The following is a 24,897-nucleotide window of genomic DNA, read 5'->3' as shown; positions in this document are numbered from 1 at the left end:
CCTAAGTTCCACTTAGGGTCTCATTATGCATGTATTCCAAAACAATCGTTATGTATCTTCATCAGTCACAAATATAGAAGAATTTTGCTAAAATTTTATTCATGACTTCGGCAAACAACAAGGAAAATTCAATGATAGAAAAACTTCAGATTACAAGTATTCCAGGGACTTGGCAACTCTTTGCCCTCATTATCTTCAAGCCGATATGCCCCATTGCCTAATATCGAAGTGATTCTGTAGGGCCCTTCCCAGTTTGGGCCAAGCTTGCCCTCCATGGGATCCTTCTTGTTGCCGACGACTTTTCTCAAGACTAGGTCGTCGGCTTGGAATTCCCTTGGGTTGACTCTTTTATTATAAGCTCTGGCGAGCTGCTGTTGGTAGGCTGCGAGCTGAATTGTAGCCTTCTCCCTTCTTTCTTCTAGTAAGTCCAGATCTCGGGCTAAGAGTACATCATTAGTCCCGTTCTCTACTCCCAGGGTTCTGATCCTAGGGATGCCGATTTCAAGCGAAATGACGCCATAGGTCATGGCAAAGGGCGATTTCCCCATTGATCTTCTCGGCGTAGTCCGATATGCCCAGAGTACATTTGGTAGTTCATCCACCAACTTTCCTTTTGCTGCTTGCAACCTCTTCTTTATCCCGTCTAGGATAACTTTGTTAGATGCTTCTGCTTGTCCATTGCTTTGAGGAAAGCTTGGGGTTGAAAAGTAGTTTTTGATCTTGAACTTTACACAGAAGTTCTTGATTAGTTTGCTGTCAAATTGTGTTCCATTGTCAGCAACTATTGCTCTCGAAATCCCAAATCTGGTGATGATGTTCCTCCATAAGAAGTTCTTCACATCTACATCTCGGATCTTGGCTAGGGGCTTAGCTTCTGTCCACTTGGTGAAGTAATCTGTTGCTACCAGCAGGTACTTCCTTTGTCCAGTTGCTTGGGGCAATTGCCCAACAAGATCCATGCCCCATTGGGCAAACGGCCAAGGACTGGATACTGGGTTAAGGTCTGCTGCTGGTTGGTGTATAAGTGGTGCAAACCTTTGGCATTTTTCTCACTTCTTGACATAGGCTTCTGCGTCCTTTTGCATGTAGGGCCACCAATACCCCTGGGTAATGGCCCTATGGGCTAATGATTTGCCCCTGGTGTGGCTTCCACATATTCCTTCATGTATTTCATATAAAAAATCTTCAACTTGTGATGGGTGTACACACCTTAAAAGGGGTTCAGTGAAAGATCTTCTGTAGAGATGTCCTTATACTGTTAGACTGAATCTTGTCGACTTCAATCTGACCTTGTGTGCCTCCTTGTGGTCATCTGGCAGCTTTCCTTCTTTTAGGAATATAACAATTGCATCCATCCAGCTTGGTCCCATGTCCACACACATTGTTTCACGCTCTGTGGTCAGTGGTTCGATGCTCGGGCCCGACAAGTATTCGACCATGATCATCCTTGCTTTTCCAGGTTGTATTGTACTAGCCAGATTGGCTAGTGCATCAGTGTGACTATTATCATCTCGGCTAACCTGATGTAGTCGGTAATTCTGAAATAAAGCTACTAACCTGTTGACTTCCTTTGCGTAGGCTGACAATCCTTTTATCTCGGGCTGCAAATTCGCCTGTTGTTTGGTTGACTATGAGCTGGGAGTCATAGAAGACTATTACTTCATTTGGCTCTGCTGCTACCGCCAGCTTTAGTCCTACAATCAATGCTTCATACTCTGTTTCATTGTTTGAGGCCTTGAACCCCAATCGAATGGACTGTTCCAATACATCTCCATCTGGAGATACCAGTACTACTCCTATCCTCGCTCCTTGCCGGTTTGAGCTCCCATTGACAAACAGTTGAAAGGAGTCACCGATGTAAATGCTGCAAGGTCTGAGTTTTTCCTTTTTCTTTTGTTCTGTTGCATTTGGCTGGGCTTCTCCTTGCTTGCTTGGACATCGTTCATCTCGGCTCAACGGAGCCCGATGTGCGATGGATTCTGGTGTGAACTCGGCCATAAAGTCGGCCAAAACTTGGCCTTTGATTGCTTTTCTGGGTTTGTACTCCAAGTCATACTGGCCCAAAGTGACTGCTCATCTGGCTATTCTCCTTGTCAAGTCTCCTTGTTGTAGTAAGGACTTCAAGGGGTGCTCAGTTAGCACCACAATTTTATGGGCCTGGAAGTAATGGTTCAGCTTTTTGAAGCCATTACTAAAGCCAGTGCCAATTTCTCTAAGGGTAGGTACCTTGTTTCTGCATCGGCAAGGGTTTTGCTTACATAGTAAACAGCCCTTTGTTCCCCTTCTTCTTTTTGGATTACTACCGCGCTTACTGCGTGTTTTGAAACTGCTAAGTATAGGAACAGCTCCTCCCCAGGTTCTGGATTTGAAAGAACTGGAGCTGTGGTCAAATACTTCTTCAGGTCGGCCAGGGCGGCCTCACATTCTTCCGTCCATAAGAAATCTGTGGCTTTTTTCACTAAGTTGAAAAAAGGTTTGCACTTGTCTGAGCTTCTACTTATGAACTTGTTCAGGGCTGCGGCCCTTCCAATCAACATTTGTACCTGTTTTGCCGACGTCGGGCTCTTCAATTCCAGGATGGCCTTAATCTGATCTAGGCTGGCCTCAATGCCTCTTCTAGTCACCAGGCATCCTAAAAACTTACCAGATCTTACTCCAAATGCACACTTCGTCGCATTAAGTCGGAGCCGATATGTTTTAAGAATGTCAAAGACTGCTTTCAGGTCGGCTAGATGACCTTCAGGTTCTTTGGTCTTCACGACCATGTCATCGATGTAAACTTCTACCGTTCTGCTAATTAGGTGTTTGAACATCTTGGTTACCAGCCTTTGGTAAGTCGTTCCTGTGTTTTTCAACCCGAAAAGGCATCACTCTGTAGTAGTACAGCCCTTTGGGAGTGATAAACGTAGTCTTCTCTTCATCTGGGGGGTACATGGCTATCTAATGGTACCCCCTATATGCATCCAGGAAGCTCATCCTTCCATGCCCCGAAGTGGCGTCTACCAGCTGGTCAATCTTGGGTAGAGGGAAGCTGTCTTTAGGATAGGCTTTGTTCAGGTTAGTAAAGTCTACGCAGACCCTCCATTTACCGTTCTTTTTCTTCACCACCACTGTGTTTGATAGCCATGTCGGGTAATCTACTTCTCGAATGGCCCTGGCCTCAAGAAGTCTGTCTACTTCCTCTTCCACTGCTTCAACGTGTATCAACGTCGGTCTTCTTGCTCGTTGGACTACCGATTTGGCCGACCTGTCAACGTTCAGCTTATGGCAAGTGACCTCGAGGTCAATTCCAGGCATTTTGTAGGGCATCCACGCAAACACCTCAATATTTGCTCTTAAGAAAGCTTCTATTTCTCTTTCTTCTTCTTCGACTAGGCTCGAGCTGAGAAGAAAGAAGTGTTCCTCATCCCCCTCTTGGACGAGAATTTTCTTCAGTGTTTCTTCACTTTTTTCGGCCGGCTCCTTGCCGACATCCTCTAGGACCTCCACGTCCTCATCTTCAATCTCTGCTTTCTCTGGTTTTCGAATGCTGCAGGTGGATTTCATTGCTGCCATGGAGCAATTCTTTGCCTGCAGCTAATCTCCTCTGACCTCCTCAATCTCATACTCTGTTGGGAACCGCAATAGTTGATGCAAAGTTGAGGAAACAACCCTCATTGCATGCAACAATGGCCTTCCCAAAATGATGTTGTAAGGGGAGGGTGTGTCAATCACTGTGAATTCTGTTGTTATCTTCTTGGTGCCTGCCTGCACCTCCAAGCTAGTTGTTCCCAGTGGCCATGTCGGCGTTCCATTAAACCTGACTATTGGGCTATTGGATTACTCCATGTCGTTTGGGTGAAGGCCGAGCTCCTTGTAACATCGGACGTACATACTGTCACAAGAGCTGCCTTGGTCAATCAAGATGCGCTTTACTTGGCATTCCCCAACCTGAAGGGATACAACCAAGGCATCATTATGTGGGTGCTGCACCATTTCAAGGTCGGTTTCGGAAAAGGACACTACTGGCCCTTGGCACTCCTTTGGCCGATGTCTCTTCTCCCCGACTTGGTAGACATGTTGCAGATGTTTTACCTTCTGGGTCTCTCCCCGAATCTCATTTTCGTTGACCTTTGAGTGAATTACATTAATTACCCGAGGTCCTCCTGCTTGTGGTTACTGCGCTGGGGGAGGTGGAGCTGCTGTCGCCTGAGGCAATCTTGCCTGTTCTTCCTTTGTTTTGGCCTCATCAACAAGGTCTCTCACATGGCCTTGCCTCACTAGGTCTTCCAAGTGTGTTTTCAGGGCTCTGCAGCCTTGAGTCATATGCCTGTTTTCATTGTGGTAAGCACAATGTCTACCAAGGTTTCTTCTCATGAATTCTCCTGGTGTTTTTGCAGGTGTTCTGAAATAAGGTTGATTCTGAATTTGATCCAGGACTTTGCAAATTGGGATTCGGAACACGGTTGTCACTGCCTGTGTTGCCCTCAGTTCTATCTCCTGTTTGTTGGATCCGTTGTTACCTCAGCCTCGCTTCGACGAGCCGTTTCCCTTTTCTTGCTTTACCTCCTTGGTCCCCGATGTATCTTCTTCAGCTCTGGCGTATTTCTCGATCCTCGTCATGAGCTCTTCCATGCTTTTTGACAATGTCTTCGCCAAAGATTTTCGTAGTAAACAGTTGTCATTGAGGTCGTTCTTGAAAGATACGACTGCCACCTCTTGATTACATTCTGGTATTCGGTTGAACACCTCGTAGTACCGTTTTGCATAGGCCCTATGGCCTTCATCCTTACTGATCTTCAGAGCCATCAATGTATCCACTCTTAATGGCTGCAACTTATTTGTTACGAACCTGGCCACAAACTTCTCAGCCAGGTCTTCACACTTCCCTTCGGTAGTTTATGAAACCAATCTGATGCAATCTCCCCGAATGATGAAGGGAACACTTTGCAAAGCAACGACTCGTTCCCACTATATAATGCCATTGAGTTCAAGTATAATCCAATGTCAAAGTTAGGGTCTGACTTACCATCGTATATTTGGAGCCTCGACATACTGAATCTCTTTAGCACCTTAAATTTGTCTAACTCCACTGAGAACAGTGTTCTCGGCTTTTCAGGGGAAGTTACCTCGGTATCGGCATTCTGCTGTTTCCTCTTGAGGTAATCTCTTAAGTCTTCTTTGCTTCGTCTAAGAGCTCGACTATCTCCTGACTTCAGTCTTTTCGGTATACTACTCTCAGCTTCATGGTGGATCCTCTTCGATCTTTCTCTGTGGGTTGTGTCGAAGCAGAGTGCCTGTCTCTGAACATGCCGATGTTCTTTGGGGTCAGCCTCCTTGGCGCGGTGCGTCCTCCGCGACTCTTCTCTTCTCTCCTCTCCTCTCCTGACCTCCCTGAAAGGCTAGTGAGAGTGTTTTTCGCTTCTGGTGTGCTGAGGGGCTATTGGGATTGTCTTCTGCCCTTCTTTCTGGGTATTGGCCGCTGGAATTGGCGTGTCTTGCAGCGGGTATGGTGGCTGCATGACATTGTTTTGCATCATAAAATTGACGACCAATTGCAGGTCTGCCAATTTATTTGCCATCTCTTTTACCTCTTCGTCCCTCCGCAGGCATATGTCCTTCCATACCTAGAGGCCATCCTCATGGTAGTACCCACTTCGATCTGGCTACTTTGGTACGTCTCTATCTTGGCCGACGTCTTTCTTGTTGTGATTCTGGTTACGAGTTTCTATGTTGCGGTTGCCTCCTTCGACGTCAAGGTCGATAGGTCTGCCACTCCCAGTAGGAGTGTTGTCCCCAATCTTTTCCTTCTGTCCGTCACTGGCCATCTATTCTTCTTTCTTTCCCATAGACGGCGCCAAATTGTGTGAGTGATTTTCCGATCACATTGCCCAACTCAGTAATCAGCTGGAGAGCACTGGCAGAATAGATGACATCTGGCTGACCTGCAACAGAAAGAGAAGATTCCGGCGGTGGTTCGTCTACCCGGGGGCACTCCGACAATCAAGTCAGTATATCTCTTAAAGATAATCAATAGTGCTAAACTCACTGTTCAAAATATAACTTGCGTACCTTAGACCCATGGGGGTGCCTCTCTTTTATAACAAACTCAATCCTTGTCCCACTAGAAGCCAAGCTTCAATGGACTCTTGCTCAGTGCTTATCTTGGACTCCCTAAGAGATAAAGATAAACTCCCTAAGAGCTTTATCCTTATCCATGTCATAGTCCTTCATCATTCTAGGACTTTGTCCCCTATCCGCTTATCTTGGATTCCGATATCTTCGGAGATAACCTCAGCGTTGCCGAGATAACCTCGGCGTCATAACCTGGACACATAGCACCTCGGCTGACACGTCGGCGTCACCTTGGCCACGTGTTGGGACTCAGAAAATATATCCCCACAATATTTTTTGATTGGTATCCAGCCGTAATGACTGACTAATATGATCTAAAAAATACATATATATATATATATATTTATTTGGATTGGTATTCGGCCGTAATGACTGACTAATATAAGAGATCAATCCCAACGTAGTGAACAGTGGGACAGTGGGATTAAGGGAAAAAGAAGAAAAAGAAGAAATCATAGAGTCCACTCTTTTGCTTATGTCTCATCTCTTTACTGACTGACTATAAAAAGCTAGTGTTTATATGGGTCAATCGTAAATAAGATAGTCTCTTGCTTAAAAATGCTATCTATATAATTTGCATTTATTGAGAGAAAATTATACTATTAATACGTCTTGAATGTGGAGATTTAAAAGGTTGAATTTGGATATTTTAAAGGTTTGGAATCACTAGAAACTCCAATGATGTGTTAAAAATACCAAGTAAAATAGATGGACTACTTGAAATTGACAAGTTGAGAGTTAGCGAGTTAGCAAAACTCTTGCATCAATTCGAAGAGAAGATCGAAAGCTTTCACGAGGGATTTGCGTTAAGGATGTGGTCGTATTAGGCGGGGAATAATGTCACAACTTGGGAATTTTATCAAATATTTGAGTTACAAATTCGATTTTAGATTTATGTAAAATTTTGTAGAAATCCTTATAATTAGGTAGATAATTGTAGAATTTTTTCATCATAAGGTGGTGGAAGGATGTAGATAGCTTTCATACTACTAAATCATTGAAATTTATACATATGTAGACTATTAATTAAAATATATAATAGGCAATCATTTGGTTATAATGGAAGAATTAGATAGTTTCCACACCATTGGATTGTTGATATTTGTATATATATCTAGACTATTAATTGAAGATTTGAAGGCCAAAGGCATCATTTGGCCAAATTAACAAAGCAATGGTAAACTCTCCGTACTTTCAATTCGAACTTTACTTCTTGTGAACTTGCTATTTTCAATTCAAACTCTCTCTACTTCCAACTCAAACTCTATACCATCCTGAAAGTCCATCAGGGTGAATACCACATGCACACAAACCATGGAAGGCCATGGCCTCCCTGCCTAGTATATATATATATATATATATATATGGGTTTATTTTATGATACATGAACTACCTTATCTAATTTTCAATTTTATGCTCACAAGATATACGACTATGCATTTAAAAATTTTGATTTTTAGAATTTTGATTTTTTAGGTGTATATATAAAATTTTGATTTTTATAAAATTTTGATTTTTATAAAATTTTGATTTTTTAGGTGTATTACCCTAGTATATATAAAATTTTGATTTTTTAGGTGTATTAGCTTATGGCCAAACGTGTGGTGTGTATACTTGTATAAATCTGTGTGTAGTGTGCTCAGCATCTCCATTGGAGATGCCCCAAGGATCCTAATAATGAGCCAAGGCCAGTAGTACTGCCCCAACTAGGAATGGTATAGGAATAGAACACCACAAATCCAATCCCACTCTACTTCATTGCTATTCCTACTTTTGTTCTAAAATTTTGCCCTATATTCCCAATACATTTCCAAACAGAAGATTATGTCTCAAGATTTCAATATTTCAAACCGACATACAAACAAGGATATTTCAATATTCACAGTATTGAAAAAGAGGAAAATAAGGATATTATATGATAAACAAAAAAGGAGTGAACAGAGATACAGAAAAAGTGAACTGAGATACAGAAAATCGTAAACTATATCCTACGAATAACAAAATTTGTAACTTTTCAATGCCCTAGATTCAGCAATCCCTAATTTCGAAATTTAAAATCCCAAAGTTGAAATGAAAATCCTAATTTATGCGATACAAACCTGAATGTGGGTGTTTGATGAAGGTGTTCCTTGTTTTCCCGGTGGTGTACTGTTGGCCGTTGTTTGTTGCTTCCTCTTCGTCGTCGGTCTTCCCTTCGGAGTTCGGTTGAGTGAGGGAGAAGAAGATGGGCTGGAAAAGAAGAAACGACTTTCGTAAAGGGAGAAGAAGATGGACTTTGTTTAAAATGAAACGGCTTTCCAAAAATCATTTTCTATTTATGATAAAAATATTATTTTAGGCAAACAATATTTCTAAATTAAAAAAAAAAATTAATAAAAATAAAAACGGTTTTATAAACTTAAAATGATTTTATAAAAATCATTTTATATAAACTTAAAATTAATTAGGTTAAAAATTATTTTTACGAAGAAAAATTCTATTATTTTTTTATTCATCAAAAACGGCTTTGCCAATACTATTTTAATGAAAACGATTTTGCTAAACCCGTTCCACCTTATATTAGGAATAAAATAGAAAACATTAGAGTCGGACTAAAATATTCAAAATGCCACAACCAGGGAAATTGGCCAATTTGAGCTCGTTCTCTCCTCTCCACCTAAGACCTCTATCGCTCTCATCCCCTTGCTCCTCTCCACCTAAAACCCTCTCATCCCTCGCTCATCCGACTACCTCTCCGACGTGCCATTCCGACTCCATTCGACTACCTCATCCGACACCACACTGGAAAGTTCTCATACTTTGCTCAATGCTCATTCTCCTTCGACTTGGTGGTCAGCGAGATACTCCTCTCATGCTCCTCTCGTTCGACCACGCTCATCTGACTCCTCTCAGTGCCGGAAACTTGTCATACGCCGGATTACCGACCAATTGAAAACGAATCTCAGGTAAACCCGACATCGCAAAACTAGGGTTTGAAGATTCAAGAAATTAGGGTTTCGTGTTTTTCCTTTTTGCCTGACTCTCTAATGTATTGTATGTATATATGTTCAGTTGTTTGAATGAAGAATTTGATGGAGTTTAATTTATGTCAAAATGTGGTTTGATTTTGCTGTGTGGGTTGTACAGTTAGTTCTTCTGGGGATGTTCAAATTAATTGTGGTGATGATCTTGTAGGGATGTTCATTGCCACACATTTAATTTTTTTTGCTGCTTCTTTGTTTCCAATGATTTTTGCTGTTACATATTGGTTTGCTGGTGAATTTTTCCCCAAGAATGTTTGATGCTAGAATCATGTTTTGCCGCTGAATTGTTTGCCGATAATGTTTTTCTGCTACAAATTGGTTTGCTGTTGAGTTTTTGCTCAAGAATTTATTTGCTAAATCTTGTTTTGCTGCTGAAATTTTCCATAACAATGTTTGCTGATAAATGTGGTATTCTTGCTGAATTTGTTTTTGCCTTTGGTTGTATACAAAGTCAAAAACAAACCCAAGTTCTGGGCAGTCCATTTGATACAATGTCTGAAAGTACAATCAAACATGACAACAGCAAGCAAGCACATCTCAGATTATCAGGAAGATATGGAAACTTAACATACGGATTTAAGAAAAAGAAATCTCAAATACTATTTTGTGGAAAACAAAAGCAGATCGTTACGAATTAGCCACACTAACCCATTGATTTAAAAATAAAAAAAATAAATAAAGAAAAGGCAGTGGCTGTCATGTACGGACAGCCTACACTATGTTAGTGTAGGCTCAGGCTACCACTGCCATCCCATAGGCAGTTAAATTACCATTTTGCTCCTGCAGATCAATTTTGGAAAAAATAAGATTAGGGACAAATTTGTCATTTCAACCTCAAATGTCATTTCAACCTCAAAAATTTAACCTAACCTCCCAAACATAACTAAATAGCCTACTAAAATAGCCAAAAAGCCTCTAAAATAGCCACTTCCCAAGCACCCACATATTACATTCTCATTGTTTAGTTGCAGATTAAAAATGGCTTCTTCTTCTACGAACAATAGCAACATTACATTAAAACCAAGAATGTGTGACTGTGGGAGAACAGTTGCAATGTATATTGTACAAACCAATGAGAATGGAAATCATGGGCATTTGTTCTTTGTTTGCCCATCAAAATATGTAAGTATGTGTTATGAAGTAAACATTTTCGTATTTGGAAATTATTTGTGTAATCGGACTACATCACTTCAAAAACTTGGAATGCATCAGATCATAAACCAGTTCTGAAGAGAATCAGAATTCACTATTTTCATTAACAAAATTACAAACCCTATAAACCATCAATTGCCCACAACATAAATTCCTACAATTGAATGCATCACTACAAAAACCTGGAATGCATTAGATCATAAACTAGTTCTGAAGAGAATCAGAATTTACTATTTTCATTAACAAAATTACAATCTCTCTATGTGGACTTTCATCAAACACCTGGAATGCATTACTACAAAAACATTGGCCACACAACCAATGAAAAACAAAACAAACCCAGAACCATTGCAGACATCTCAAATTCATCACAAAAATCAATAGATTTGCACCTATCACAAATGCAAAAAAAATCAGAAGAGGAACTTACCTAATCTCCAATGCACGACGGTAGGGATTTCGAATAGAAGTGGTCGTCATCGGAGAAGATGTTTCATTGTCACAACTTACCTAAGTTGGTCGTCAGCTAACACCCAAGTCTGTCGTCGTCGTGGTTGTCGGAGAAGATGTTTCACTGTGGCAGCTTTGCTCTGCTCTCTTGTTTCCCATGCTTTCTCTGTCCTCTCCTCTCTCTTGTGTTTTGTTTTTAAATTGTTATACGTTTGTTTCTTTTCTTTTAATTTACTAAGCACGTGACAGCAAAGGCAAATCATACTTTCGAGCCATTCGGGTAGCTCGTTTCGAGCTACCTAGTAGCTTTGTAAAAACAAAAACAAATTTTAGCACACCAGCCAGTACTCAGCATAGTATAGTCCCCTGCGGAGAAGACTACATACATCTATAACCTATTTATAAAAGCAACAAAATTTGAGTCTAAATAGTGCATCTAACAAACAGGAAATTATGAAATCACCCTCGTTGAAGATTGCTAGGGAAGCTACAATGACACCGGCTGAGTTGTATGCGGTGCTTCTCCAGCAAGCTCTTCATTAATTCGAGATTTGTGCCGCTATAGATTAGGCAGTGTGCTTTTCACCCAAGCTTGTTCCTCAAGTCGTGAGATATTAAGAGGTGTAAATTATTCAATTTCGTTGTTGCAAATTACTCTCAGGTTTATCAAAGAAATTGTTCAATTTTTTACAATGAATGTTCGTTTGAGTGTTGTATCTTCCTTTATTCTCCAGTTTGTATTTGGGCTGAACTCTGTATGCTTTTTTCTTTCACAGACCAGATGCAAATCCATACTATTTGGTATGTAATTTTTTGGTTTGCTATTTCTCTGTCTTCTATGGAGATGTCAATACCTGATTTCTATGCATCTGTATTAGATTGATGTTTGTTAGTGCATAGACAAATTATGCATACCATCTGCTTGACAATATGGCTGACTAAGCCTAACCAAGTTTAGCAAAGGCAAAAATTAATTCAAGTTTTGTTTATTTTGTATGAGAAAGTAGCACACTTTTTGATTCCTTATTAAATTTAGACAAAATTGTCTCCTTTATTCGTGTAAGGAAATTAGTTGGACAAGACATGGTAAGAGTGAAATCGGCACACTCTTTCTGAATACTTGTCAATTGGGCATGCTTGGATCAAGCACAAACTGGGATTTTCCACCACAACCATGATCCTCTGATCGCCACTTACTATATCAAGGATCGTTGGTGAAAAGGACCAAACCTTTAGAAGAAGGATAGATGTGAATATGAAAAGAGAGGAAGATGTCTCAAACTCTTCTGGATAGATAACAAACTCAAGTAATGAAATAGAAGGCTTTAGGGTGATATTTGATGCCTCTAGAGTGGAGACGTATACAACAATTTCTGTATGCAAGTTTCAGAATAATCCTCTTGCATCTTAAAATGTACCAGTTATGTTCACAACATAATCTCCCACAAAACTTCAATCTGAACATCTATCTCCCTACTACTTTACATCGGTAATAAGTTTCAAAACTCACACCAAAATTCAATAAACCAGGGAAAAGTTTAGAATTCTAAAGTTGAAAATCAGATTCAAAACATCTAATCCTAACCCAGATATTTGATTACAGTAAAACTGGATTTGTGGGTGCCCCTGAAATCACCTATTATAGACCAAACCTACCAGCCTTTGAACCCCAGATTTGTTAAAGAGGAGAGATTACATATGAAGTTGATGAGATATTTGAAGAATTCAACCAGATATCTAAATTCATGTATGCAAACATTTTGTATCCCACAATGAGTCACTTTGATTGTCTTCTACAAATTGAATCTATTCTTTTGTTTGGATTGCATCCATTGTGGATTAGAGGGGTGGTGTGGCTTTTATGTTATGCCAAATATCAGCCTCTCCTGCTCTATTTTGGAATTGATTAGATTTTACTTCTCATGTGTATTTATCTCCTCCTGAATTAATAAGGGAGACACTTAGGCTGTGTTTGGATAGATTTTCAAACTATAATTCCACCCCTGCATTCCAATGCCATGTTTGGATATATTTTTCAAATTATATTTCCACAACAAAAAGAAAACTCTGTGTTAGGCGGGATTTTTTTTTTTTGAAATTTGGCTAAACTAGTCGTCCGACCAGTCAACCGGAACAGGACAAGGTTTTTTTTTTTTTGGTTGCAATTGGCATTTTAAAAAAAAAAAAAAATTTAATAAAACAATATTTTTGGAATTTTTAAAATTTTTTTATGAGCTTTTAATAGATTTTTGAGTCGTATGTTTGGTTATGAGTTGTAAGTTTTTGCATCAGATATCATATATCACATCAAAAATTCCCCACTCAATTCAAAACTCTTTTCAAACTCATAACCAAACAAATTTTCTACACTCGAATCATAATTCCAAAACACACAAACTCAAAATATAACTTTATTCGCAAATCATATTTCCCAAACTCTTCCAAACACTACCTTAATATGACAAAATCAAAAGTCAAGGTTTTTGTTAATGCTAATTTTAGATTTTTTGTTTCTTTATTTCTCTCAAATTGCTTTCATGTATTTATCCTTGTCTTCATTTTTCAGCATCACTGTCTGATGTTTATCCCTGCATTCAACTTGATATTGTAATGCTCTTCTCTCATGGCTGCAAATTCTGGTATGTACATGCCTACCTCCACACTTATTTGTCTTGTATGATATCCTAATTTCCATGTTCCTATTTTCTTTTGTATTTATGTGCACTACATGCAAACCACATATTTGTCAATATGCCCGAAAAAATGAAGAAAAAAGAAAAATAATATACTTCAGATTGCCTTTACATTCTTTATGTTTCTCTTTATTTGCTTTACAAAATTTTCCCAACTCAAGGAAACAAAAGCGATTGTTTTACTAAACTGGTTTCTAGATGTTTATGTATGATTGGAAAAGACGTTGCTCTTGTATTAGCTGAACTGGTTTTGGATTAGGAATAATGTATGATATTTTAGACAATACAAATGATCGGTGTAGTATTCCAAACTGCTTTTAACTTGTGGAGAATGTAATTTAGATGTTTGTGTATGATTGTCAACACCTTGTTCAGTTATTCATTGAATGTTTTTTCAATTAGGAATGACGGATATAATTATATTGGAGGTCCATGAAACAAAATCGAATAATATTGACAACACAAGCGATGCTTGCTAATAATAAATACTAAAGTTGTGGAACTTGAGGGAATCTAATCTAATTTAAATGTTTGTGTGTCTAACATGAATTTTTAAAATTAAACTCAAATTCAAATCTTAAAAATTGCAGATACTCGAATCAACCTTAAAAAATTCAACTACTCAAATTCTAATCAATTTTAAAACCACATGTAAACTAAATCTAAATTTTAACTATTTTGATTTTCTGAAGTTCACTATGGTCTAGCTCGAAGATTCAACAACAAATGAACTGAAAAATGATACAAAGGAGGTGATGTACACAATTTTTGTTCTCCTTTTTATTTTCTTTTCCCGGAAGCATAAAAACTTCATTTAGGTAAACTAAATCAGGTTTTTAAAAGCTATTTGTTTGCTAAACGCAAATTATCAAACTTTAAGAGCACTAGATTCTGATAATGTTCCCACGGTTTCTTCAATGACTGAGGAAGAGATAAATGTTCTTCCTGTCCATAAGTACAAAGTTGCTGGCTCCCAAAGGTTAGTTATCAAGTACTACAATAATTCTTAGTATATCTGCTTCAAAGAGTCTCCTTTTCATGCTGTCCGCATCCAAGTAGCAGGATCGATTCTTTTTTTTTTTTCTTTCTTCTTGTTGGATTGAATACGTCCCTCATCATACATACTTTCTGAAATGCAATAGAAAAAAGAAAAAGAAAAAATGCACATGCAAATTATTGGATTTTTTATTTTTGGAAAATTAAAAATTAAATTGTTTTCAATTCACCAGCCTCTCCACTTATTGTTGTCTTGGTCCACAGGCAAAATAGATTGGTGACCTCTACATATGGACTTTTGTAAATTAAATTATTATTTTTTTAAAAAAAAAAACAAATAAAACAAAAAAGAGTGGATTTCTATGTGAAACTCGTTTTCTGGACCACTTCCTTCTTTCAAAGTGTTTTCCCAAGTGAAGCCAGCATAATTGCATTTGTCACATAGACTTCAAACTACACACCTAGGTCCTATCAAATATTTGTATTTGTCGTTGATAAGTGGTAGTTTTACTATCTATTGACAACTGAAGAAAATGTGAAAGTCAGAGTGACTTTGCAAACTGCAAGAAAGATTTCACGTAACTCTTAGGTCTGTTTTTCAATCCAAACACTTTTTTTTCCCCCTTCAAATGGATAAAGATTAAATTACACTTCTCCTTACAAATTTTAAACTTTTAAAAGAGTTAATGGTTAACAATCTAATATGTTATTAGAACAGATTAAAATTTTACCACATTTTCGGTGCACTACAAGAAATTTTTCCAAAATAATTTCTTTCTCAATGTGAATTCAAGGTTGGGGAAAGACAGTTGAATCCAATCATCTTCCCAAATACAAAAATTTTAGTTTTCTAAAATAGCCAAAAACTAAAGTAGCCTACTAAAATAATAACTTCCCAAACATCCACATAGAGGGACATATTGATTTTGTTGCCATTGCTGCAAGGTATCAGCAAGTTATTGAATTGTGTCGAGTGCTCGGTCTCATCGATAGGATTTCTGGTGAGGGTTTTTAGTTTTTCTTTCAATATCTACTTTACACATTTGCATATTATTTTGAGTCGTACGATATGAATTTTGATGTTTATAGATAGGAAGCTCAATGGTTATTTATCATTATTATTACTTTGTTGCAAATGATAAGTTATTATCAAATTTTAGTTGAATGTGAGGATGCGAATCTTTTCACAAGTGATTTCATGGTGGCGATGGTGGGACTGTTGGTTTCATCAGAGGTGTGGGATCATTTTCCTCTACATATTCTCCTTTCATCTTCTCTCTCCTCCTTTCTTTCTTTCTCTCTCTCTCTCTCTATATATATATATATCTATATGTGTGTGTGAAAGTGAGTATAAGATACTAGAACAGAGAAGGATGAGAGAGGTTAAAGAAGAAGTAGAAGTGGTTTTGGGGTTTGGATTTGGAGAGGGTTTTAGGAGATGGTGGATTTGAGTAGAAGAGGGTGAGTTTGCATCTTTCTTTTGAAATCGGGGTCAAATTGTAATTTTTGAAATTTTTCCATTTCAAATTTGACGGTAGGGGCTAAATTGATACGATTTCAAAGAGTATAGGGATAAAATTGACATTATTCAAAGTCTAGGTGTGTAATTGATCATTGAGACAAAGTATAGGGGCTAAGAAATTCTCTGTGATTTGGATGAACAAATGAGTATGTCCCTTTGGTGTTATTCTCTGTCTACCCTTGGGACATCTCATATTTTACATGTACATTTCAATTATCGACGCTAACAATGTCGTGACCCCCACGTGCTCCGCACGTGGGGGTCTAACTAGTATAAAAGAGTAAAAAACACACCCGCTAGTAATTCATGGAACTGAGAAAAATTATACCTTTGCTTGTAGTGGAAGAATAAGAAATTGAGGACCTATGACACAAAACAAAAAATGAAGATGTGAGTTAGTACATGGCAGCTAGTGCATATTCTTAGTTATGTTCTTTGAAAGGATCACAGGGGCCCATGGTGCCCCTAGCCACCCCTTGTGTCCACTGGTGACTTGAGTAATGTAATGAGTAATGTTTATCTCCTTTCTAGTTTGATGGAAATCTTTAATAAGGAATGCCCGGTGTTAGTTTTGGGGGATTTGTTTATGTAATATTCAAAAGTAGATTTTAAAGGGAATGCATAAGTTCTTTCAAAAGCTTACTAATTTAAATAATAAAAAAAAATTATATTTGTCAAAAATAGAAAGCTGCAATTATAGTTCACATTCCCTTTTTCTCAGCTGATACTGGACAAAGCAAATATATAGGACCAATCTAGCAATAGTTCATAAGACATGTTTCTAATTTCCAATTTCAGGCTTATTGTTTCCTGGGTAATTCTTTTATTGAATAAACATATTTGCCCGAGTCAAGTTTCCTAATTGAATCTTAGGAGGACATTATTTTGTTTCCATTCATAGTCATTTGAGTTGGCAAAAGCCAGGAGTACTTTGGCAAGAGAAAGTCCCAAATCACACACCCACCTAACCTTGTACTTACCCACCTTGCTAGTATGTGTGCACACATGCCAGCTAGAATAACCATACAACTCTTGAACAAAAATACTGGGGTTGGTGTGTGTTTGTTTATGTCAAGTGGTACTATGACATTCTTATCTCTAGCATCAACATGGAGACATGGGACAATGGAAAACTTTAAGCACCCATACAAATTTTAAAGCAAATATAAGCTTAGAAAAGCCATCCATTTTAAAAAAAAAAAAAAATTAAATTAAATTAAAATTAGCTCCCATGGAACACTTTCGTATGGCAAGCCATAATGAACGACCTTCAATTGCGAGAGAGAAAACTATACCAAAGTGAAGAAGATTACAACAAACATAGCAGCTAAGGAAAAAATTATATGTTCACCTTCAAGAAGTAAACGGGAACAATAGTACCTATCAATTTGTTTTCTTCTAAAAAAGTAACTAGCACTACAATTTATGCCTTTTTTTTTTTTTTTTTTCTCTAGAAAGATAGATATAACAAAATATATAAATAAAGCACGATTACAATGTAGCATACAACATTGATTGCTTGGAGATTTCAAAAAATCCAGAAGAGGCACATTTCAAAAAAAGGCCATATGCTTTCAACGTTCAATGCATACAAAATATTATTTTAAAATGGAATCCAAAAGGTTTTGGCTAAAAATTAAAATAAAAACATTTCTACAACTTACACTAGAATGTTGAATTGGAGCACAAATTCCCATTAGTCCACGTCCAAGATGCTGTATACCATCTTGAAATAATTGGACAATGTTATAAGTCAATTTTTACCCTAGGTGCCTTTTCTCTTGCTCTGTTTGCTGGCTACATTATGCTTTTGGTTTGATCATTTTCAGTTAGTTTTGGTCTTTCTTGAATGGCTGCTATGGCCTTGGTGTAGCTTCAGAAAGCTTTGCTTTATTTTTATAAAGAATGTTTACTTGCCATGGTTGTTACTATTTTTAATTTGTTTAGTAAACAATCAAAACCCATCTTTTATTTTAAACACTCATTCTCTGTAGTAAAATTTTCTCTTGCACTATATTGGAGGTCTCATTCACAATTTTTCTTGGAATGTCAAATTTTCCTAGATGACATCATTGTTCTCTGGTGATGTTGGATTCCCGTTCACTTGATTCATGTATTTGCTGAAAAATTTATGTGAGGATCATTGATCAAAGTAATTTTCAGGCTTTTAAATTCTCTTTGATATGATATTCATAAGTTACCTTCATGGCAGGCATGAACATCTCGATGACCCTAAAAGAACAGAATGGCAAGGATTTCCTTCAGGGACTAGAGCGGCTACTGCTGGTTTGTGTTAGAATAGGAAATAATTGACTGTAATCTTATTTATTCTCTTGATTGATTGCTCAGAATTATGCCTTATGGCACTCCTGTAATTGCTTAGAATTATCAATATAAAAGGGAATGAAGTCTAACTCATTCCCTAACTCTTTCTCTTCTCTAAAACTATATGGTATCAGAGCCTAAACCCTAGCCCACACCTTTTTCCTGTCTGCCGGCAGCTCTTTCTTCCCCAGAAGCCTAGTTGGCCACAGCAGCCTCTCACCTAGGCCATCGTCTGTCATCCCATAGTCCATCCAAGCCATCGTCAGTCCACTAGGGGGTCTGTCCGCAGCTTCTCTGGCACCCTAGGTCCTGTCGACAGCCCCTCTGGATTCCTTGGCTTCTGTCGGCATCTCCTAGGCTGCCGTCGACTCTCTCTCAATTGAATAGTCAGTGTGTTCTTCTCTCTCCCTCTTGACTTGTAATGGTTCGTTTGTTACATAAAAAAAAAAAAAATGTTTCTTACTTCTTTATGAGTTTCTAGTTATTATTGTGCTTATCCCTCCACTCTCATCTTCTAGGTTTGTGATTGGCATTGTGGTTGAGGAGTAGTTAGTAGCATCCCATGGCAAACCCTTCTACTATGACTGATACCCTCTACACTGGCCTTAGAATCACCACATCTCTATTCAATGGTCAGAATTATCTAGCGTGGTCGCAGAGTTTGACTATTTTCTTGAAGAGCAATAGGAAGATGGGATATGTTAATGGGCGGGTTCAGGCACCCTGTATCACCGACCCTCATTATGACCAGTGGGAGATTACTAATTCTTTGATTATGGACTGGTTAATCCATTCTATGGTTCCGGAAATTGGAGAGGGCTACTTGTCTATGGACACTGCCCAGGATATGTGGGAGGCCGTAGCAACTACTTACTCCAGGAAGGGAAACTTTTCAAAGGCTTTCGAGTTATGTCGCTCTATTGAATGGATGGTACAAGGTGAGAAGACTATCCTCTAGTAGTTTATCTTCCTTAGCAATGGGTGGAAGTGGCTTGATCACCTTCAGAATTACAAGCCTGTCTGTCCCACTGATTCTGCTAGTTACCAGAAGTTTGTGGCGCAAGAGCGGGTCTTCAAGTTCTTGGAAGGCCTAAATGTGGAGTATAATCCAGTTCAGAGCAAAGTACTTGGCATAGATGTGCTTCTTTCTCTCTAGGAAACCTTTGTTTTTGCGCAAAATGAGGAGAGTTGCCGTTCTGTGATGCTTCCTTCTACTACTACTGATCGCTCGGCCTTGGTTTCCGAACCCTCTCGCGATGGCAACTGTGTGACTCGTGGTTCTCGTCCTTCCTTTGAGAAGGATAATCTTTACTGTGACTACTATTGTCGACCTCGCCACACATGAGAGACTTGTTGGAAGCTGCATAGCACTCCCTCTGGTGGCCGAGGCGACTGTCCTGGTACTCGAGGGGGTCAGTTTGGTACTAGAGGCCGTGGGGCCAATGCACGAGCCCATCTTTCAGACATTATTGCGCCACTATCTTCATCTCCAGTTGTCTCCTCCGCTGCTGATGTTTCAAGGTTATCTGCCTCGGATTTTGAGATTGTTCTTTGCCACTTGCTAGATCGTTGAGCCTCCATTTCTGCTACAGGTGCACTCTCTTCTTCCTTTGCCAATTCAGGTAACTTAGCTTCCTCCCCATGTGCATTGCCATCTCATACGACTGTACCATGGATTATTGATTCCGGTGTTTCCGACCATATGTCTGGCTCTTCTAATTTATTTTTAGAGTATATCCCCTTCTCAGGTCAGGAAAAAGTGCGTATTGCTGATGGTACCATTTCCTTTGTGTCAGGAAAATGTTTAATTCATGTCACTTCTTCCTTTCCTTTGTCTTCTGTCCTTCATGTTCTCAATTTTAGTGTTAATCTTTTATCTTTGAGTCGTATCACCCGTTACTTAAATTGTAATGTGACATTTTTTCCTGATCGTTGTCTTTTTCAAGACCTTATCACGAGGAAGAGGATTGACAGTGGTAGAGAGGAACATGGGTTCTACATTCTAGATCAGACAGACAAGCTGACTCATTAATCTATTTAGTTACCATCCACCAAGGAAGACAGTTGGCTGTGGCACCGTCACTTAGGACATCCCTATTTTTTATTACTTAAGCATTTATTTCCCTCTGTTTTGGAGAAAAATAATGTGTCAGATTTTCAATCTAAGTCTTGTCAACTTGGAAAACAACACAGAGTCTTTTTTGCTCCTTCTATTAATAAAAGTTTAGTTCTCTTTTCTTTGATTTATTCTAATGTATGGGTCCATCCCGTTTTGTGTCGTTAATTGATCAAAAATGGTTTGTTACCTTCATAGATGATTGTTCCAGGGCCACTTAGGTCTATTTGATGAAAGATAAAAGTGAGGTTTTTTCTGTGTTTCAAAACTTTCATAAAATGGTTTGTACTTAGTTTGGGGCGGTTGTCAAAATTCTACGTTATGATAATGGGGGGGAATATATTGGCTCTGGTCTTGTCACTTACTTCGCCACGCATGGCATTATTTACCAGACTTCATGCACTAATACCCTTGAACAAAATGTTGCTGCGGAACGCAAAAATCGCCATCTCTTTGATGTTGCCCATTGTCTATCCTTTGAGATACGGGTTCCTCGATCCTATTGGGGGGAAGCGGTTCTCACTGCCGCTTGTTTGATTAATCGTCTTCCTACCCAAGTCCTTCAAAAACAAACACCTCTTCAAGTTTTGTTCGGGTCTCTCTCTTTTGGGTTCTCCATTGCTCCTAAGATCTTTGGCTGTGTTTGCTTTGTCCATAATCATTCTCCCACTCGTGGTAAATTAGATCCTAGGTCACTTAAGTGTGTTTTTCTGGATTATTCTGCCACCCAAAAAGGTTATCTGTTATCACCCTCCCACTCGCAAATGGTTTGTCTCCATCGATGTCACGTTCTTTGAGTCTTAGCCTTACTTTCCGCCTTCCCCGGTTTCTCAGTCATCTCTTCAGGGGGAGCCTTGGCGTGAAGAGATTCTTTTTCCGCCTGTTTCTCTTCTGCCAGTGGTTGAACAGATAGAGGATGATGAGCCAGCAGTTGTTGAGGACAAGGAAGCAGGCAAAGTTTATATTCGGGACAAGGACAAACAACAAGTCACTTAGATACAAGAGCCTACTCTCCCTAAGAGTCCAGGTAATTCTAATTCTAGTACTCCTATTCTTGATGTTCCTGATCTTGATGTTCCTATTGCTAATAGGAAGGGAGTTAGGTCATGTACTCAGCATCCTATTACTAATCATGTCTCTTATTTTAATCTGTCTTCCTTATATAAAGCCTTTCTGTCTAATGTATCTTCTGTGAATCTATCTACCACTTTTCACGATGCTCTCTTTATTCCTGAATTTAAACATGCCATGATAGAAGAAATGCAAGCTCTCAGCAAAAGTGGCACTTGGGAGTTAGTAGAGTAATAGAGGAAAAAACCAGTTGGGTGTAAGTGGGTGTACACGGTAAAACAGAAAGCATATGGTTCCATAGAGCGGTACAAAGCAAGATTGGTTGCTAAAAGCTTCACTCAAACTTATGGAGTAGATTACCAGGAGACATTTGCATTGGTTGCTAAGATGAACTCTGTGAGAATCTTACTCTCTCTTGCTGTCAATTTGGATTGGTCATTTCATCAGTTTGATGTGAAGAATGCCATCTTTCGTGGAGACCTAACAGAAGAGGTCTATATGGATATTCCTCTTGGTTTTTCAGATGCTAAGTCCAAAGGTAAAGTACGCAGGCTCCGAAAGCCGCTTTATGGACTAAAGCAGTCCCTTAGGGCTTAGTTTGAAAGGTTTGCTCAAGCTATGCTGAAATATGGGTTCAAGCAGAGTCAAGCTGATCACACCTTGTTTGTGAAACACTCCTCACATGGTAAGACCACAACTCTCATTGTTTATGTTGACAATATTGTTTTGACAGGGAATGACGTTGAGGAGATCCCTCGGTTGAAGGAATATTTAGTCAAGGAGTTTGAAATCAAAGACTTGGGTAGTTTGAAGTATTTCTTAGGTATTGAAGTAGCTAGGAGCAAGGATGGCATCTTTATATGTCAGAGAAAGCATGTGCTTGATTTGTTAAAGGAAACTAGACTGTTTGGAGGTAGATCATGTGATACACCTCTAGAACCAGGTTAGAAACTCAGTGAGGATCAAGAGGGAGAGCCAGTGGACAGTGGGAGATACCAAAGACTAGTGGGTAAGCTTATATACTTATCCCACTCACGTCCAGACATTGCCATTGCCGTGGACATGGTGAACCAATTTATGCATGCTCTTAGAACTTCCCACTTAGAGGTAGTTATGAGAATCCTGAGATACCTGAAGTCTTCTCCTGGAAAGGGTTTCTATTTCTCAAAACATGGCCATCTCAGTGTGGAGGCATTTACTGATGCAGATTGGGTAGGATCAGTCACTGACAGACAATTAACTTTTGGATACTGCATATTTGTTGGTGGCAACCTAGTCACATGGCAAAGTAAGAAACAGAATGTGATTGCTCGATCAAGTTCTGAGGCAGAATTCAGGACTATGGCTCAGGGTGTATGTGAGTTACTATGGATTAAACTATTATTGGGAGACTTGGGAATTCATCAAACTAACTCCATGTGACTATACTGTGACAACAAGGCTGCAATCAATATTGCTCATAATCCAGTTCAACATGATAGAACTAAGCATGCGGAGATTGATAGGCACTTTATCAAGGAAAAACTTACTAGTGGCACCATATCTATTCCATTTGTGAAGACTGGGGACTAACTAGCTGATGTTCTCACCAAGGGACTAGGAAGCAAATCCTTTCATGGCATTCTCAACAAGCTGGGCATGAGAGATATCTTTGCACCAGCTTGAGGGAGAGTGTTAGAATAGGAAATAATTGATTGTATTCTTATTTATTCTCTGGATTGATTGCTCAAAATTATGCCTTATGGCACTCCTGTAATTGCTCAGAATTATCAATATAAAAGGGAATGAAGTCTAACTCATTCCCCAACTCTTTCTCTTCTCTAAAACTACAGTTTGTAGATCTTGGTCCTTTATATCTAGTCTTGCTTTGATCATCTTTAAGAGAATAGTTCATAGATTTCTCAAAAGCTAATGCTTTAAAAACCTTTTGAGTACATGTCTCATTCTATAATAATTCCTAACCCTATTGGTTACCTTATATATACAGAAATAATAATTCATTTCTTTGTTGTATCTAATTATATTTGGTCGTTGACTTTGTAAATCAAACTTTTATTGGCAACATGTAACTAACTACTTAATTAACTTCGTTTATACAGGTGGGTTAATAACATTGGTTGACATGCCTCTTAATAGTTTTCCATCTACAATTGCCGAAAAAGCTTTTGAACTCAAGGTATGGATGGTTAGCACCATTAGTTTTTCATTTTTCACCATGCAGACTGCTTAAAGTTAAAGCATGCTTATATCTTTATGTTTAGCTCTTCAATTTTCATTTTAAAAATCATTATAGTAAGCTTGCAATAATCATCATAAGCCTATCTCAACTCACTTAAAGAGAAATTTTGGCAAGGAAATTTGGAACAATTAAAAAATCAGACTTGGTTGGATTTTAAAAGCCTATTATTGATGAAAACTTGTAGTGAAGTGACCTTGAAGATGGTGCAATTTATAGTTCTATGAGATGTCTAATAAAGTTTCAGATTCTGTTTTTCTGCAGAAGAATTGTATCAACTACAGGCAGTAATGGATTCTTTTTGACGTGAATAGTCTCCCACCAAAAACAACCCATATCCTGCCAAAATAAGAAAGAAAAAATCCTACCAAAACAGCTTGTATCATTTACTCAATTCCATTCATAATGATGATATTGGTTACAATTTACAAAAAATAAATTATTATGTTGCTGCCCTTTATGGAGAGAGAGAGAGAGAGAGAGAGAGAGAGCAGAGAGCCGCGGCACATTTTGAGGATCCAATCTGGTTGCCATCAGCGAAACCTCCTGACAACCCATATAGGAAGGTATTTGCATCACAAATAACTAATCAAAGGTGTATTTAGTCAAATTAATCATTGTACTATTCTGCCAATTATTTGAGTGGATCGAGTTGATAGCTCACACATAACTTCTCATATAAAAGAACATTTAAATACTTCTCTTCTTACTCTTTGCCAATTATTTGTAGTGCTAGCTCTTTTAGTATGATCAACGCCAGTGTTCTTGGTTTAAAGGTAGGGAATTATCCGTATTCTTTTTCTTTCCCTTTCATTTAATGTACTACTTGTTGCTACAATGTTGCTCAATACGTGGGATATCAGAAAACTTTTTTTTTTTTTCTTGGCTTGATTGCCAATTCTCTTTGATAATCTGTGTGCATGTGTTATTCTTTCCCATTCTTCCAGTTGTTGGAGAATCATGTATTAAATCTGACATTTTTTGCTCTTTGCTGTAGTCCTTTATGTGTCCTTTGGGGATCAATGACTTTCCCATGACAAATGCTGACCATATTAAGGTGCGTTTGGTGATATGTAGACCACATATTACAATGATTAATTGTTTTTCATATGAAATAAATGACAGTGTTATTTGCTGCCACTTCTTTGATGTTTACTGATGCATTTCCAAATTTATCCACAAGTTCACAGATTATTTTT

The 24,897-nt window shown here is 38.5% G+C and overlaps 1 protein-coding gene across 13 annotated transcripts in view; it reads left to right on the top strand.

Moving 5' to 3' along the window:
- Nucleotides 1–8,700: 8,700 nt before the first annotated feature.
- The window catches only part of LOC114306220 (uncharacterized), a 65,796-nt gene continuing 49,599 nt past the window's right edge, over nucleotides 8,701–24,897 (top strand). For 6 of the 13 annotated variants that reach the window (XR_014343076.1, XR_014343073.1, XR_014343064.1 and 3 more), the window contains exons 1-7: nucleotides 8,701–9,059; nucleotides 13,306–13,378; nucleotides 14,125–14,184; nucleotides 14,265–14,411; nucleotides 18,163–18,236; nucleotides 23,562–23,638; nucleotides 24,696–24,755. The gene's annotated coding sequence lies outside the window, so the exon portion shown is untranslated. Of the gene's footprint in view, nucleotides 9,060–11,186; nucleotides 11,361–11,473; nucleotides 11,541–13,305; nucleotides 13,379–14,124; nucleotides 14,412–15,588; nucleotides 15,663–18,162; nucleotides 18,237–23,561; nucleotides 23,639–23,962; nucleotides 24,265–24,428; nucleotides 24,475–24,695; nucleotides 24,756–24,897 lie in introns of those variants that run through there. The other 7 variants (XR_014343062.1, XR_014343060.1, XR_014343061.1 and 4 more) reach the window with 3 other exon arrangements.

Source organism: Camellia sinensis, chromosome 1 (assembly GCF_055761805.1).
Source record: "Camellia sinensis isolate YWXY chromosome 1, ASM5576180v1, whole genome shotgun sequence".
Taxonomy (NCBI): domain Eukaryota; kingdom Viridiplantae; phylum Streptophyta; class Magnoliopsida; order Ericales; family Theaceae; genus Camellia; species Camellia sinensis.
Note: the sequence above shows the minus strand (reverse complement) of the source record. Positions and strands in the feature narration are given on the sequence as shown.